General features: G+C 43.6%; 1 long non-coding RNA gene across 2 annotated transcripts in view; it reads right to left on the bottom strand.

Annotated features, from left to right (window-relative positions):
• Positions 1 to 18,260, bottom strand: part of LOC144762394 (uncharacterized) — a 361,263-nt gene that overhangs the window by 157,858 nt on the left and 185,145 nt on the right. For both annotated transcript variants that reach the window (XR_013596086.1, XR_013596085.1), the window contains one exon: positions 3,103 to 3,214. This is a non-coding gene — a long non-coding RNA (uncharacterized LOC144762394). The remainder of the gene's footprint in view (positions 1 to 3,102; positions 3,215 to 18,260) is intronic.

Raw genomic sequence — 18,260 nt, 5'->3', positions numbered from 1 at the left:
GGTAGGTTTGATTTGTTTTGAGAACACCGTATGCCTATTAGGGGGCTGGAGAAATAGTGCTTGCCTAATGAGATGGCATGCGCTATGACCTAATCAGATAACGGGCTTCTGTGCCGTTGTGTGGCTAATCAGATAACGGGTTTCTGTGCAGTTGAATGGCTGCTAGTTAATTATTAACCAGACAAGGGTCAGAAATAGGGGGATCGATACAGTACCCATAGTAAATACATCACAAGCACAGCTAATGCACAACTCAACTTTTCATGTACATATAAGTGAAAGTATTTTGTATAGTCAGGCAACGCCAGGGATGGTGCATCGCACAAGGCTCAGTGAATAGCCTTGAAATTTTGTTGACATTGTTCATGAGATGGGGTCCATTATGTCTTTCTGGGTCAGCATTTGTAGGGTTTAGGAGAGAAAGGGAAAATGTTGGTATTCATTTCCTACATTATCCCACTCTGCATAAGAATGCTCTAACTTGCTGTTGTGTTTGTGTTGCGGAAATCTGCAGTATGGCACATATGAACAAGAGTTACTTACCTGTAAACTGTGGTTCTCCAGTATTGGTGTCTTTCATAGATTCACATGCTTGAATATTCCCCGTCGTCAAAGTGGGAGTCCCACGGTACATAACATAGCAATGTAGCCATAACACAAGCATATATACATAGAGAAAGCAAAAACCATAGAGTTTTTCCTAGATAGACAACATATCACTTCTATGATATATCATAGTCATTATGTTTGGTACAAATTCCGGCCAATCAGGCGTCAGTACCCTCTTAGAATGTTCTCCTCAGAGTCTCAGGCCCTCAGATTTTCATAGCACACGAGTAATACAGAGCCAAAAGATAAAGAGAGAGCCTCTGAGGGGAGGAGGGAGGGTCACATGTGAATCTATGAAAGACACCAATACTGGAGAACCACAGTTTTCAGGTAAGTAACTCTTGTTCTTCTCCAGTATTGGGGTGTCTTTCATAGTTTCACATGCTTGAATAAGAATAGTGAACAGTAGAATTAGAATAATACAAGGTACTTATCATTCAACATAACAATAACAATAATGATAATAATAATCATAATAATACACAGTACAAAAAGACTGAAGTATATATCAAAGAAAAAGAAAGTACCTTGTATACAGGAGGAGGGAAACATAAGAGGCTCACCTTATTTAAAAAGATTTCGTAGGACTGCCTGTCCCACGGCTGAGTCAGCGTTGTCTGCAGCATCTCGTAAAGGTGTGCCTGCTGGACCATGTTGCAGCTCTGCAAATGTGATGAAGAGGCACACCAGCAAACAGCGCTGTAGAAGATGAAACTTTTCTAGTAGAATGAGCTCTAACAGTTGCAGTAAGTGGCTTTCCCGCTTGCTGATGGCAAAACGCAATCGCAGTAGATATCCAGCGTGCAATAGACTGTTTGGTGACTGGATGTCCTTTTGACATCCACCCGTAGGCCACAAACAGCTGGTCAGACTTACGTATAGTAGCCGTCCTTTGAAGATAGAATTTTAGACACCTCTTAATATCCAAAGAATGAAGTGCTCTCTCTGCTGGTGTTTGAAGATTAGGAAAAAAAGATTTCAAAACAACTGGTTCATAGAGGTGGAAGTCCGACGGCACCTTGGTTTTTGCTTTCTCTATGTATATATGCTTGTGTTATGGCTACATTGCTATGTTATAAACCGTGGGACTCCCATTTCGACTACTGGGAATATTCAAGCATGTGAATCTATGAAAGACACCCCAATAATGGAGAATCTGTTGGAGGTATTTTCCTAAATAAATAAAAAGCAACGCTCTCGCAACCACAAGGCAGTGTAAACAACATGTAAACAGTAGTAACAATAAGGTGGAGAACAACAGCAGATCTTATATTCTCAAATTTCCAAAGCCGTTTATTGGATCCACATTCAGCCGACACGTGTTTCGTCGTGTTCAAAAGTGGAGTCAACACGACTCTTCAGGGCTGGTAAAAGACCCAGGCCTCTATGGGTTAATGCAAAACGTCGGTGCAGTTGAGCGGTGAATCCTGTGTACGAATTGATGGGTAATCACAGTCTGAGAGATCCAAAGATACTAAGTTCCGGGTTCGGAATACGACTACTTTTGGGACGTAGGCGCTCACTGAAGCGCATTAGTGAAAGGATAAAGAGACGGTCCGTCCTTGGAACACGGCGACCGGGAACACACAGAGGAGGGATTCCAAATCTTAGTGCACCACTTGCGTAAAGAAAACGAAACAAATAACTCCAGTCCTTTTTCTTATTGGATCCTCTCCCGGTAGAATCTGACACTAACACGTGTCTAGTCTCTTTATCCTTTCACTAATGCGCTTCAGTGAGCGCCTACGTCCCAAAAGTAGTCGTATTCCGAACCCGGAACTTAGTATCTTTGGATCTCTCAGACTGTGATTACCCATCAATTCGTACACAGGATTCACCGCTCAACTGCACCGACGTTTTGCATTAACCCATAGAGGCCTGGGTCTTTTACCAGCCCTGAAGAGTCGTGTTGACTCCACTTTTGAACACGACGAAACACGTGTCGGCTGAATGTGGATCCAATAAACGTCTTTGGAAATTTGAGAATATAAGATCTGCTGTTGTTCTCCACCTTATTGTTACTACTGTTTACATGTTGTTTACACTGCCTTGTGGTTGCGAGAGCGTTGCTTTTTATTCATTAATGAAGGTCTATTAGATTTTCTCAGAACGGTTAGGGTTATTCCGTTCGCTCTTCACGCACCACGCTACAGACATTATTTTCCTACGAAACGTAACGTTTACCATAGGCAGAGCGCCTTCTATCTGTACTTAATATAACCCTCACAGCTGTCTCCTTGTATTTTCCTAAATAGGATACCTCCTGTTAGACAAATTGCAGTTTTGTAGGGTAAGGAGGAAAAACCTTGAGTCCTTTGCTACAGAGAAATTTATATCGGCCTGATTATGTGTTGAAGCGTTATTTATCGTTCATGATAAATATCGATAACATGGGTTTGTTATTCACACTGTTCTCACCTTTTAATAATGCCAACTCCAAAGTCCTACGCGTCCCAGAGAAATGAGAAGAACTTGTAATAGGCGTCTTCTTACCTGCTTTTAGTTGCGCAAATCATTTCAAGAGGACAGGAGGTATTTCAGGATATGGCAGCAGGTGAGAAGAAGTGGATCTCCTCGCTGGCTCACCAATATGTTAGAGGGGAATCTATTGAAAAAACACCAAGAACAGCAAGTTGACAATACAATATGGGTTTATTACAATACTGTAGTGAGGATCAGTCACTACAAGAGAGACTAGGTCATCTCAAAGGAGATGCAACTTGATGTCTCTCCCTTTTAGCTAAGAATCAGCTATATGTATTCTTCCAAACCGCAGAGGAAAAGGTCACAAGTTGACCATTGAAGTAACCAGTGTTCACACAGGACATACAAGATGGCATCAGTAGATGTAGCAATTTATCTGAAACAGAAGCACATATAGGTGGGCCTAGCCTCACATGATGAGTGTCGAAACTGCCCTGTGGGTTTCGGCTCTCGGAATCTAAGCGGAGCAAAGATATCTTTATTTAACTGCACAGTGCGTGGTCATGTCCTGCTCAACGCCTATTGGCCAAGCTCTGACCCTTTTCATGTGGGTTCTTCCTTCAAGCCATCTAGCCGGTTAGGTGTGAAGCTGTGGTTTCTGCAGAAGCGAGTGACCAGCTAGCTGACCTGTAGGTGTGAGTTCGGCATAAGCGTACACATGTCCGTCAGTATGCACCTGGTATTTCTTCCGATGTACGTGTTCAAGATCAAAGGTGTAAAAAACACAGCATTTCTGAGGAAGCAGGCTCTTATGTGATTGGTGCATTTTGGCCCGTCTCTCTAGCAGATGGAACTAGTGGTAACCTATTTTTGAAGTTTCTATGCTAAAGCACTGCTGGTTTCCTTAGTGTGAAGGAAGATATGATCTACGCTTCATGTAGAAGCTCAATTTGCTAACTACAAGCTATTTCCTGACCTGGCAGGCTACTTTCTGACATTTCAAAGAACTGTGTGACCTGAATAATTCAGCTAAACACATTGTCTTTTGTGGCATGGTATTTTTGAACTATTTCTCGTAGAGGCCTGGGGCTTATAACTACTTTTAACTTCAAACCTTTGCATGGAAGTTAAAGGCCTCAACTCTGTGTGTGTTTGGATATAATGTATCCTATTTTTCCCTACATCAGTAGCAGTGACAAGGCATTGAAAGACAGGTAGCTTGAATGTAGCACAAGTCACATCATACAGAGACCAGAAATCACTACCAGCAGAAGGGTGAACCTTTGCAGCAAGCTGAGAGCTGCATAGCTGCTAAGTGTACCCATGTGGTGGATGGTATGGGTGTCTGGCTTTCTATCTAAGAACACATTCATCAATCAATCAATCAGGGAATTGGAAGCGCACTACTCACCCGTGAGTTCTCAAGGGGCTGAATTACAGTTGGAATTTGCAGTATTATCTTTAACATTGAAAGCATGGTATGAAAACCCCCCAAAACGTAAAGGGTTGAAATCAGGCGCCTCCTGGCAGCTACTGAGCGAGATGAGAGTTGAACTAGGACAGAGAGCTTTGGAGGGCATTTCCACAAGGTAAAGGTGAGATGTGGGGCCCCAAGTCATGCATTTTAAGCATTCACTGCAATGAGAGGAGTGTTGAAGACTGTCGCTTAGTGCTTTCCTTTAAGGTCGAATGAACCTTAGAAGGTATTGCAGACGTTGGTGCTGCAGGGTATCATTATTTATCTGATGTAATAAAAAGCACCTGGATTCCAACAAACTGAGAATCGGGCCCATGTCAGTATTTTTCAGCCAAATGCATTCATTTAATAACCTGATTCACTTCGATAGCTGTAGTCCTAGTTTAATTCAGTTGAACACATTAAACTAGTTTATAATGGCTTGTACAATGAAGAACTGGATTGGAAAATGGGCCTTCGATGGAACTGAATCATCTTTTAATCTTAGGCTCAAAGGAAAACCAAAATCTCTGAGAAACCCAGGAATCATGATGCTATGCTTGGCGCGGCCCATACATATGGGCAGAGGGACCACACCTCCTCAACTTTTTCCAGAACAACAAGAGTGACCGGTTGAGCAAAGGTCAGCCTAATATACACTATTCTTGTTCAGGTCAGGCAGACAGGAGCTAGAAATGTGCCAAATGTGCAGGCTCCTGGCATCCTGAGCTGAACTTTGCCAGGCCGAGGATGTCACAGCCCTGTGAACATGACCTCTGCAGACTGGCAAAAGTGATGTGGTGCCCTCCCCTTTGTGACGAGGGGGAGCGTCACTGATTGCCTCGAACTTTGGTGCTTAAATTGTAAGCCCTGAAATCCCAGGGCCTACTGCAAATCAGTAACACCTCGCCACAGAGCGGGGTGGGGTCAGCAGTCTCATTGACCCATCCCACTCTGTGACAAGTGAGGGACCACTGCCATCTCTCAATGGCTGACCTAAGTTCAGCAGCAGCAGTAAAAACCATCCTGGGACCTTAACTGTAGTGCAGGTAAAAAGTTGTATGTTTTTGGAATGTTTGGTGCGTGTGTGCCTGTGTTTATGAAAATATGATTGTGAATTAATGGGTGTCTCTGTGTGTGCATGTGTGAATGCATGGATGTGTGTTTGTATATGTGTGCGTGGGTGGCCCACGCCCCCTGAACCTCCCTGATTCCCTCCCTGCTAAAATTACCAGACACTCCTGTGCTAGGCCCCTCCCCAAACCAAGAACAGAACGATTCACCATATAAAAAAAAGCATTCCTAGCTATCTATGCCAGTCTGAAGAACCGGGTTTTCTTAGAACCCAGCGGTGCCAGGGACACACCCGAAGTCTTCGGATTCTCCTGTTTTGGAATACAGAGACACGGAATACTTCTGGATGGCGTCAGAGATCAAATTTATTAGCTGCAGCTAGTAACAGTAAACCAAGCAATACAACACGGTGTACAACTCAGGAAACTGCTCACTTTTCACAGAGCAAGACATCGCTTTTTATACACCATATTCTCATTATAAATGTACACCCACTGCGCAGAATTCTGACCAATAGGACACATTTTCTAACTGAGTATCACATTAACAAAAACCCAATTTACAGTAACCCAACCCAAAAGTTAATTATTAGGACTGTCCCAAATTCAATTTCCACAAGCCGGACAAACCCATAATTGAAAGCACTACCCATGTAATGAAAAGTCGTAAGGAAAGAAACAATTCAGATGTTGAGTAGGATAAGATATGTGCAAGAAACTAAAAGTTAACGATATCCTGAACATTGATTGGCAATTTTAGACAAGAATCAAACCAAGGGAAATTGGCCTCACGAAGGGTCAGTTTCAGGTGAAGAGGTCAGCGTCTTTGCAATTCACTCACAAGTCAGAAAAGGGCCTGTTAATGCATACATGAACAATGAGGCCCATGCAACTTTGTTCGTTCGGTTACCTCCACGGCCTACGTGAGGGCAACACAAAAATGGCGTCATGAACAACTCAAACAAAATGGAGTCTGGTTCAAAATCACGGAACCTCAGACCCTCCTTTTGCCATTACGTAGGCAATGACCTAAACTCACGTCAATCTGAATCTAGGTCTATATCTATTCTCATCAGGTCATCAAGGTGTTACTGTAACATCATCTTATTATCCTTCGCTTCTCTCGGGACGGGTCTTCTCACACAGATCGTAGCACAAAGACTACAAATGGCGGGACCACACTGGATGCATAAGCAACACGAGAAAAGGATTGCTAAAGCCATGCCAAGAAACATCAGAATCTTCCATCCCCATTTGGACAGCAGTTCCCAAAACCATTCTATCAATGACCAGTTCCCTTCGTCTACATGTATAGACTCAGCGGACTTATGTAACCTCAAGATGGCTTGGTACACTGTCGGGGCGTTATCTGGTATGAAAACACAGCAACTAGACCCGATCAATTTACATATCCCACCTCTATCTGCAAGTATAATATCTAAAACAAAGCGGTTCTGTAATGTCATAAGGCGATCCGCTTGAAGCTCAGCTGTAATATTGCTAAGGGCACCTGCAGTCTCATTTATAGTGGCCTCGACCACTCTTGTAAGCTGACGAATATTTCTACTATTAGCCATAGGACCCCAAAAGGGCAGAGAACCCTTAAAGAAGTCCCCAACTTCTTGTGCGACAGTATCTTTCGCATCGATAACACCTCTACCATATCTTGTCTTATGGTAATTGAAAGCAGCTGTGTATGTAGGGGGAAGCAAAAATGCCACATAACATGTGCCTGAAAAATCAGGAGGCAACCATGTATATGCTCTGTCGTGACAAACAAAATACGTGTCTTTAGCTGGCACGAACGGTGGAGATTTCTGGGATGTATAGACATAGGTGTGAGCACACACACTCTTACCAAGCTGAGCTCTCGGATTCTGACCATTACCTTGAAGAAAAAAATTACCTCGGTGGGGTACAATCCAAATAGGAGGAGATCTTTTCTGTCTCTCCTTTTCTGTCAGACTAATACTATATCTCGTCTTGTTCCAACCAACATATGCTCGTACCTCATCTTTAGGGATAGCATTATACGCATCAATATCTCTGATCATATCTACTATTCCCTGTATTAAGGCATTATTACTCGCATTATCTTTGACGGAACGTACAGGAGATGCTTCATTCGCATAGATAAACATTGCTTGGAGTGCCCATACTGACCCATTAGGCGAAAAAGGCAAAACCAAATATGGCATTCCCTTATCTGTCGTATGTGGCATAAGACCACAAACCCAACAATTTGTGGTATTTAGGACTAGCTGATGCTGATGCAACATCTGTATAAACGAATTGTTCACAAATTCTGATCTTCGTGTCTGTTCATGTTCAGGCAACGTATGAAACTCATGTGGAGAAACAGTAGAAAAAGAAAGAGTAGGTTGGGACGTAGATGTAAGCATATGTTGTATGGAATAAACAATCCAACCCACACATCCCAATATAATATTCAAAAGCATTAGAAAACACAGTATTAAAAAACATTTGCTACGGACCAATATACATATCTTCACTTTGGAATCAGTTCTCTCAACACCCTTATCAGACTCAAGAGACTCCATTCTCTAACGTGCTGCTCACGGCTATTACCTTCTTCACTTAAGTGTGCGGCAAGATCGTACTAACGACCATGAACCACAGACCTTATGTCAATACGCGGCTCACCCCTTAAGGCTGTACCGCGACCCTGCAGCTGAGTCCGGATGGTGACTCGAAAAAGAAAAAAAGTTAAAAAAGTCTCTTGATCTGACAAGGGGTAATTCACTATATAAAAAAATTCAGATTTTATTTGTCCATGAGAACAGTCTTTCTTGGTCTCAAATTGTAGCGTTCTTTACCAAGCACAGTTGGGTCATTAAAAAGGAGCTCCAGATTCGTCGTGTCGAGCTTCAGATGTGGAGGCACAGCAGCTTGCAGAACATCATCATCCTCGCGTTCTGACCGAGTCCATGTCAAATGAGCATCACTAAAAGGCACAAATCTAGGAACTCTTTCACATTCAATGTCGGATATACCATCCCTCACCCACTTATCATACGGTAAGGGCAAAGGGACCTTCTTGCAATGGGTTGCATGTACCCAGTTTTTTTTACCAGCTACTCTAACAGCAGTTCTAGTTACTAACCGAACCAAATAGGGACCAGTCCATCGCGGCTCCAAATTCTTAGTTCGCTGGAAGTTTTTCGTTAGCACGTATTGTCCAGGTTGAATCGTATGGCCTGGATCTGCAGTAGCTGTCGGTAAACTGTCATAGACCTGTTGGTGGAGAACACGTAATTTAGCAGTCAAGTCATGTAAGTAATCCACCAACATAGGGTACTCAATATTGCTGTATTCCTTGGGACGAGGCACACCCCAAACATTCGCTGGACGACCAAAAACTATTTCGTATGGGCTAAGTCCCACACGAGAATGCACTGTCGTCCTTGTTGACAAAAGAGACAACGGCAAAGCATCCGGCCATGTAAGACCAGTGCTCGCTTGTACCTTAGCTATTTTCAGCTTCAAGGTACCATTATAGCACTCGACAAGTCCAGCAGACTGGGGGTGATTCGCAGTATGAAATTTCTGATTAATACCCAAACCAACACACACTTTATTCATGATCTGGCCCACAAATTCACTCCCATTGTCGCTCTATACAATTCTCGGCAAACCATACCTAGAGAAATACTCTTTAAGCAAAACCTTGGCTGTAGACAAGGCAGTATTATCCTTTAGGGGGTAGGCCTCTATCCATCTGGAAAAGGCACACACAACCACAAGGACATACTTCAAATTGTTGCAGCTCTCCATGTGAATGTAATCTAGCTGTATCACTTCAAACGGATAAGTTGGGGGAGCAAAATGACCAGCTGGAGTTGGGGTTCCCTTGCCAGGATTATGCATCAAGCAAATCATACAATGCTTCACCAAATTCTCAGCACATTTAGGAATTCCAGCATTCTGCCATACCGGAGCCAACAACTTGCATATTCCTTTCGAGCTAATGTGAGCCCCATACCATGATCCATAGTAACCACTGGGAGCACATACGCGTCAGGCAACAACCATCGCTGGTGCTCCGACAACTCAACCCAACAACCTGTCGAATACAACATACCTGTACTTTCTCTCCACGTACTCACTTCTTTTTCCGTAGCTTCAGCCTGAATCAACTTCACACTTTCTATTGTGTCTTCACACATTCCACCAGCCATAACCCATCTTGCAGGGCCTGCAACATACATACGGCTCATCATGTCTTTCGCCGTTTCCTTCGCAACTTCATCCGCAAACGCATTTCCTCGACCTATATCATCCACAACTTTCTTATGCGCACTACACTTCACAATTGCAATCTGCTTTGGGAGAGTAAGTGATTCCAGAAGTTCATTCACTAACTGCCCATGCTGTATTTTTGCACCACGAGAAGTAAGGAATCCTCTTTCTCTCCACAAACGTCCAAAACTATGGGCAACACCAAATGCATACTGGCTATCAGTGTAGACATTCACTCGCTTTCCCTCTGACAACACACACGCTCTAGTCAATGCAATCAACTCTGCTGCTTGCGCAGAATTCTGTTGTACGCGTGCTGTTTCAACAACTGTGTGTAAAGTTGTGACAGCATATGCCGCAGTCGTCTCACCATTCGGAAGCTTGAAACACGAACCATCTACCCATAAGGTACCATCAACATTCGTAAGAGGAGTATCTTTTAAATCAACTCTAGCCTTCGTTTCCTCCTCTTTCCGGAGAACACAATCATGCTGTTCCTGAACATCTGTCTCTACAGAAATCGGCAACAACGTAGCTGGATTCAACACATTACATCTTTTGATGTGAACATGGCTAGCCAAAAGTGTCAACTCATATCCTGACAGACGTGCACTAGTAAGGTGCTGAGTCTTGGTCCTGTTCAATAAGGTATCCACTGCATGTGGGACCATCACAATCAACGTATTATCCAATACCAAACCAGCAGACTGTCGGATAGAAACAGCCGCTGCCGCTGTAGCTCTCAAACAACTCGGCAACGCTTTAGCTACCGGATCTAACGTCGCTGAAAAATACGCACATGGGCGTTGCTTGTCTCCAAACTGTTGAGTCAACACTGACAATGCACAACCTTCTCTCTCGTGAACATACAACGTGAAAGGTTTACTGTAGTCAGGAGTACCCAACACCGGAGCCGAACACAATGCATCACGTAATTCATAAAAACTTTTCTGACATTCATCAGACCAAGGGAGAGGATACGGAGTATCTTTAAGAGTCAGTGCCAACAGAGGTTTTGCTAGCAGGGAAAAATTAGGGATCCATTGCCTACAATACGAGGTGATACCCAAGAAAGCACGTACTTCTCTCTGTGTGGATGGCACACTCATTTGCGCAATCGCTTGAATTCGTTCTGGGGTCAACCTTCTTCCCTCCTTCGACAAGAGATGACCAAAGTAGGTTACTTCTGGTCGGCAATACTGTAACTTTGAAGGTGACACTTTATGATGAAGGTCAGACAAATGTCATAACAAAGAAAGAGTAGCCTCTTTACAAATCTCTTCGTCATCAGCAGTAATCAACAGATCATCAACGTACTGAATAAGAGTAGCACCAGTAGGCAACACAAAATCATCAAGCTGAGTTTTCAACGCCTGACTATAGATGGAGGGACTTTCACAATAACCTTGAGGAGCTCTCTTAAACCGGAAGCTTCGGCCTCCTAAAGAGAAGCCAAAAATATCTCTACTTTCCTCGGCAATTGGAATACTGAAGAAAGCATTCTTCAGGTCGATAACTGAAAACCAGGCTGCCGAAGCAGGAATCAGAGTCAACAAAGCAGTGATATCAGGGACAACAGGAAACTGTGGCACCACAATCTTATTCACTTCTCGAAGATCGATCACAAACCGATACACAGGTGGCTCAGAAGCATCAGTACGCTTAAGGACAGGCAGAACAGGACTGTTACACACGTTACCTCTCGTTTCTTCAATTATACCCTTCTCAACCAAATTATAAATAATCGCCAAAAGAGCTCTCTCGCCATCGCTCGATATGTTATATTGGGGAATACGAGGTAGCCTAGCATTCGACTTAAGGGTAACAACATAGGGTGGAATCTGCAAAAGACCAACATCATTGGAACCTGTAGCCCAAAGTGTATCAGGAAGCGAACGCAATTCCAGTGGAAGACAATCTTTAGACAAATACATCGGAGAAATCACTTTCTTACCCAAGGTAAGATGTACTCCCGAAGGAGAACAATGTAATGTTGCATACAATCTTTTCAGCAAGTCCAAACCCAACAGATTCTCATTACAACCAGTCGTCAGAATAAGAGGAGCTTCCAATTCACAAGGACCAATAGAAAGAGGCAAAGGACTAGAAACCGGGTTACAAACTGGGGCGCCTGAAAATCCTACTGAAACATTGGTCAAGCCAGACAAAGGTGCGCCAGGAAGTTTAGAGTGCATAATAGAACTCTTCGTCGCACCAGTATCCAAAAGAAAAGGCTCTACCATACCTGATGTAATTACTTCAACATGAGGTCCACTCTGGTCTACTGGAACTGACACTACTCCTTCTCTTTGCCCATGGCTGTCCTAACTATCATTATAACCAGCACACTCACTCTCGACATAATAATCATCAACATAGTACTGTGCAGACTGACCACTCAGAACATTCTGTCTGTCAAAATAATTTGCTCATTCTGGGGTAACACACCACGTCCCCTACCCCCTAGGAGCTTGCTGGAAACCACCACGACCTCTCTGACCAGATACGCCATTCGCACGCTGTAACAAAGCCGGGCAACTATTCTTGAAATGACCTTCCTCTCTGCAATAAGCACAATGATTAGGACCAGGAAAGATTCGCGGAGCATAAGGCTCAGGCTTCTGTAACAATCTCTGAAACTGTGGAGGTTGCTGAAACTGAGGTTGATTCTGACGAGGCGGATAAGCTTGCTGCAAAAGAACCTTCGTCTTTAAATCTTTAGTTTTCTTCTCTGCTTTATCCTTCTCATCTTTATCCCTATTCTCGTAATATTGTGCAGTAGCCAATATCTGGGCCGACGAAGAAACAGCCCATGAACTCTCAGAGTCCTTTAACTTATTAGAAAGTTCGGGAAGCAAATTAAAGACAAATTTGTCCACGAACAACATTTGACCACCTTCAGTGCTCATATCCTGACCACTATGATCAATAAACGTTTCTTCAAACCTCGTGAAGAAATCAGACACACTCTCGTCTTTCTTTTGTTTGCATGCTGCTAACTTGTCCCAATTCACTCGTAAAGGAGGCATCATAGTTTTCATCAAATTAATAATCCTACCAGGTAATTCTGCAACTAAGGGCTCAGGTTTGGCACCTCCTACTTGCCGACCATCTGCAGCAACAATATTAGCCCACGTATCTCCTAATTCTGCCGCATGATTCTCATGACGAATCTTCGCCCACAAAGGTTGAGGAACTACATTACCCATCAACATATCTATGTCAGCTAAATTCATAATACACGCTTCAACTGTCTGAGACAACTCCTTGTAATAACCGGCAGGATTCTTACGGGGGTCAGGTAAGGTCTGCTTAAGAGGCAAGACATCTGCTCTTTTCCTAGGGACATGTACCCACACTCGCTGAAAATGTGCCGGTACACCCTGAATACCCTGATTAACATTAGCAACAACTTCCTCTCTCCATACAGGGGGAACCTCTCTCATAGGATACTGCTTCACTTTCCTCCTAACAGAGGAATCAGGTTCGTACAATGTCTGAAGCGGTAATCTAGACCTAAAAACAAGTATCGTCTCCACTGCATCTGTAACATCAGATTCCACAATCGTCCCTTTAGCAAATTCTGACTGAACATCAAGCACTTCCTGCGGAATCGGACCCAACTCATTATCTTCCCATTCCTGACGCAAAAAGGTACACATTACATTGAAAACATACCTTTGCTTAAGCGGCTCCCATTGAAAGAAAACATCCATAACCGCTGGCAAATTATACCTGGAAGCATTTAAAATCCATCTACGAGCCAACAAATCCAGCACTGTCCGTTCCTCGGAACTAGGAAGCTGACTACGACTCTGCTTTCGTTCCGAAACAGGGGTCATATTCAGTGACCCAAACAATGGAGACAACAGATTAACAACAGTCTCAGTCATTCGTTTTCGAGCAGAAGGAGAAGAAGCAGACATAAGAACAGGAGAATAAGTATTTTGAGGCAAAAGAGGTTTAGGGACAAGAGCAGTAGGAGTCGAGGATACAGAAGTAGAAGGCAAAGGAGTTTGAGGCAAAGCTGGCGACCCTAGCGTGGGTTGCGCAGTAGGAGGCAAAACCATCTGTGGAGCACCGGGTGGCTGAACAACAGCAGGAGGTTGAACAACAAAGGGTGGAACAACCGGGGGTAATGGAGGTGCAGTAGCACCCTGCACATAAGGGGGTGGCAATCTCAGTAAATGAGAGATCAAAGGATCTTTTTCAAAACCTTGAATTACTTTTGGAGGAGAAGGCGGCAAGGCCGGATAACATTTATCAATGGCCATACAACGTTGTCTATCTGAGACTTCACTCGCACGCTCTTCTCCATCTTCCCTAAACTGCCTAGCAGCTTGTAGTACTGACATATTCTTATCTTTCCTATCTCTTTTTGCTTGCTTAATTTCTCGCTGTTTGGCTTCCTTTCGCCAGAGGCGGAAAGAGTCAAACATTGCCGGCCGGGCTTTCTTCTTAAAGAGCGCAACTTCCAAATTATCTAAAATATTTCATTCAAAACTACCATGTTGGGGCCATCGTAAAACACCATCTTTCCTTGTATAGCGGACCCACACTTCATTATAAGTGATAGGACCCACTCCGTGTTTTGAATAGAGCTCATAAGTCGGAGTTCCAACCGGAGGTATCGGACACAAATCCTCCAATCGGGAATCCCTGTTACAACCACAACTAAACCATTTCCTAATTCTGCTAAGACCAGGCATCTTATAGCTCACTAATCTAGCTTCAAACTTCAAGGGGTTATCAGCTATTGATACACTTGCAAATATACGAGCCCCCCGGCTTCGATTGTTGCAGCAACCGAATCAAACAAAACCAAGAACCAAAACAAAATCGTGGGAGCGACCCACTTATACTTAACCAAAATATCTGTCACGCCACCAGAAGGCCGTCTATCGTCTCGCTTTACAAAGGATAAATCAAGGGTCCAAGACAGGGCGACAGTCAGGGCAGCAGTCCTTCGTAGCCGTTGGAAAGCGGGAAGCCTCGCAGAAAAGACCTTCGGTCCACGTCGACATGCAGGGGTCGATGAAGTGGCAGCCTTCCTCCAGAATTTCCTCACGTGGCTCCTCACGATCCACAGGCTTGGAGCGGTACCGCTGAAGTCGCCCCACGTTGGGCGCCAACTGAAGAACCGGGTTTTCTTAGAACCCAGCGGTGCCAGGGACACACCCGAAGTCTTCGGATTCTCGTGTCTTGGAATACAGAGACACGGAATACTTCTGGATGGTGTCAGAGATCAAATTTATTAGCTGCAGCTAGTAACAGTAAACCAAGCAATACAACACGGTGTACAACTCAGGAAACTGCTCACTTTTCATAGAGCAAGACATCGCTTTTAATACACCATATTCTCATTATAAATGTACACGTACTGCGCAAAATTCTGACCAATAGGACACATTTTCTAACTGAGTATCACATTAACAAAAACCCAATTTACAGTAACCCAACCCAAAAGTTAATTATTAGGACTGTCCCAAATTCAATTTCCACAAGCCGGACAAACCCATAATTGAAAGCACTACCCATGTAATGAAAAGTCGAAAGGAAAGAAACAATTCAGATGTTGAGTAGGATAAGATATTTGCAAGAAACTAAAAGTTAACGATATCCTGAACATTGATTGGCAATTTTAGACAAGAATCAAACCAAGGGACATTGGCCTCGCGAAGGGTCAGTTTCAGGTAAAGAGGTCAGCTTCTTTGCAATTCACTCACATGTCAGAAAAGGGCCTGTTAATGCATACATGAACAATGAGGCCCATGCAACTTTGTTCGTTCGGTTACCTCGACGGCCTACGTGAGGGCAACACAAAAATGGCGTCACAAACAACTCAAACAAAATGGAGTCTGGTTCAAAATCTCGGAACCTCAGACCCTCCTTTTGCCATTACGTAGGCAATGACCTAAACTCACGTCAATCTGAATCTAGGTCTATATCTATTCTCATCAGGTCATCAAGGTGTTGCTGTAACATCATCTTATTATCCTTCGCTTCTCTCGGGACGGGTCTTCTCACACAGATCGTAGCACAAAGACTACAAATGGCGGGACCACACTGGATGCATAAGCAACACGAGAAAAGGATTGCTAAAGCCATGCCAAGAAACATCAGAATCTTCCATCCCCATTTGGACAGCAGTTCCCAAAACCATTCTATCAATGATCAGTTCCCTTCGTCTACATGTATAGACTCAGCGGACTTATGTAACCTCAAGATGGCTTGGTACACTGTCGGGGCGTTATCTGGTATGAAAACACAGCAACTAGACCCGATCAATTTACATATCCCACCTCTATCTGCAAGTATAATATCTAAAACAAAGCGGTTCTGTAATGTCATAAGGCGATCCGCTTGAACAAAATGGAGTCTGGTTAGAAATCACGGAACCTCAAGTCTCGTCTCCAAACATAGACTTGGAAAGTACAAGAGATGTTGGTACATTTTATTCAGATACAGAAAAGAGCTGTGTATTGGAATCCTTGATACTCTGGATCAGTAGCAATAACTGTTCTACAGATTTCAATGAAATTCCACTCCATTCAGGGGTTTACCAATGAATAAGACTATGACCAGTAGCTGATAAAAGCAGTAGTCCAGACCACAAAAAGGTTACTTGTTATTGTTTTCAATCTAGTAGATGTCAGGTGGGTGCTGGATGTGAAGGATCTCAATTGACTTATACAAACACACCTATTTTGGATAGAAACAATTTCAGATGACCATTTCTATAACTAGTATAAGGGAGCTTCTCTTGTTTGGTCTACTGACTGCCTGAATCTGAAAAGTGCATCTTCCTCTGTGTCTTGTGAGAGCTGTATAACCTTTCTTTCTACCCTGCCCTTTCCCAGAAAATTCTTGGTCATAGCAAGGGGAGTATAGAATTGAAAAATGTTTGTAAGAAATTGGCTTATTAGTAAACACAACCCCTACCAGGGGAATCACAAAGTCACTGATTAAAACTTTGCTTAACGCACTAGTAGCTTGGCACAAAAGCAGTCAAGCATAATGTACAGGCAATGTGTAATGTATTTATGCAGCACTCAAACAATCTATACTTATATAATAAAGAGAGAGCCCAAACCTTTGAGGCGGGTAATCTCAGGAACCACAGCACCAATCACATCACCCAATACAGCGTTGGAAAGGGCAGTTGCAGCAGAAGGACATAGGCTATGCAGACGCCCACCATATACATTTAAAAGGTAAAGGAACCGTGCCAGCAAAGTAGTCCCTTGTGGGCGTGTCTGCGTTGTGCTGTGGGCGTGACAAACGCTGGGGGCCTGTGGTACGTTCCGCCCTTCATGCCATGTCTCATATCGTGTGCTAATCCCACCCTGCTCCCTTTAAATACCCCTGCACCCCATAATCATAACCCACCCTTACTCCTTAAAATACCCCAACACCCTTAAACACTAATCCATCTTAACCCTATAAATATACCCTGTACCCCAAAACCCAAACCTAGCCCTGAACCCTATAAATACCCCTGTACTTCAAACCCCTAACTTACCTCTGAACCCTAAAAATACCCCTGTACCCCAAAACCCAAACCTAGCCCTGAACCCTAAAAATACCACTGTATCCCAAAACCACCCCTGAACCCTAAAATACCCCAGTACCCAAACCCAGCCCTGAAGCCTTAAAATACCCCTGTACCCCAAAACCCAAACCTACCCCTGAACCGTAAAAATACCCCTGTACCCCAAAACCCAAACCTAGCCCTGAACCCTAAAAATAACCCTGTACCCCAAAACCCAAACCTACCCATGAACCCTAAAATACCACTGTACCCCAAAACCTAAACCTACTCCTGAACCCTAAAAATACCCCTATACCCCAAAACCCATACCTATCCCTAAACCCTAACACTACCCCTGTACCCCATAACCCAAAACTATATCTGAACCCTTAAAATACCCAAACACCTCAAAACATATACCTCAGTACCCCAAAACATATACCCCTATACCCATACTTACCTTATCCAAACATTTAAAAAAAACATGCTTTTACCATTCATGCATTTACAACGAATTTCGTTGTAAATGTATGCGTGGTAAAAGCATATAAAATGTAATGCCATGCGTTATAATGGTATTGCGGAGTCATGGTACTTTCGTAATGAAAGTATGCGGAGTGATGGTACGCAGAAAGAAAGTTGCGGAATAATGGGTGTTTACCCTCCCCCAGTAAGTACATTGGTGGCACGGCGGCCCACATCTCCAGCAACATACTCATATTTTTTCACCACCCATTTGAAAAATGCACAGGTCTCTCTCATTGATGGCCAGCACCGACATACACTTTTAGACACACCTCCCGCCACAAGTTCTAGAATTGCGAACTTTAGAGCTGGGGAGCTACGTTCGAATCTCGGCATCAGCTCAACATCCTGTGATTCCAGGCAAATCGCTTTGTCTCCCCGT

The sequence above is a fragment of the Lissotriton helveticus genome, chromosome 6, assembly GCF_964261635.1.
Source record: "Lissotriton helveticus chromosome 6, aLisHel1.1, whole genome shotgun sequence".
Lineage (NCBI taxonomy): Eukaryota > Metazoa > Chordata > Amphibia > Caudata > Salamandridae > Lissotriton > Lissotriton helveticus.
Note: the sequence above shows the minus strand (reverse complement) of the source record. Positions and strands in the feature narration are given on the sequence as shown.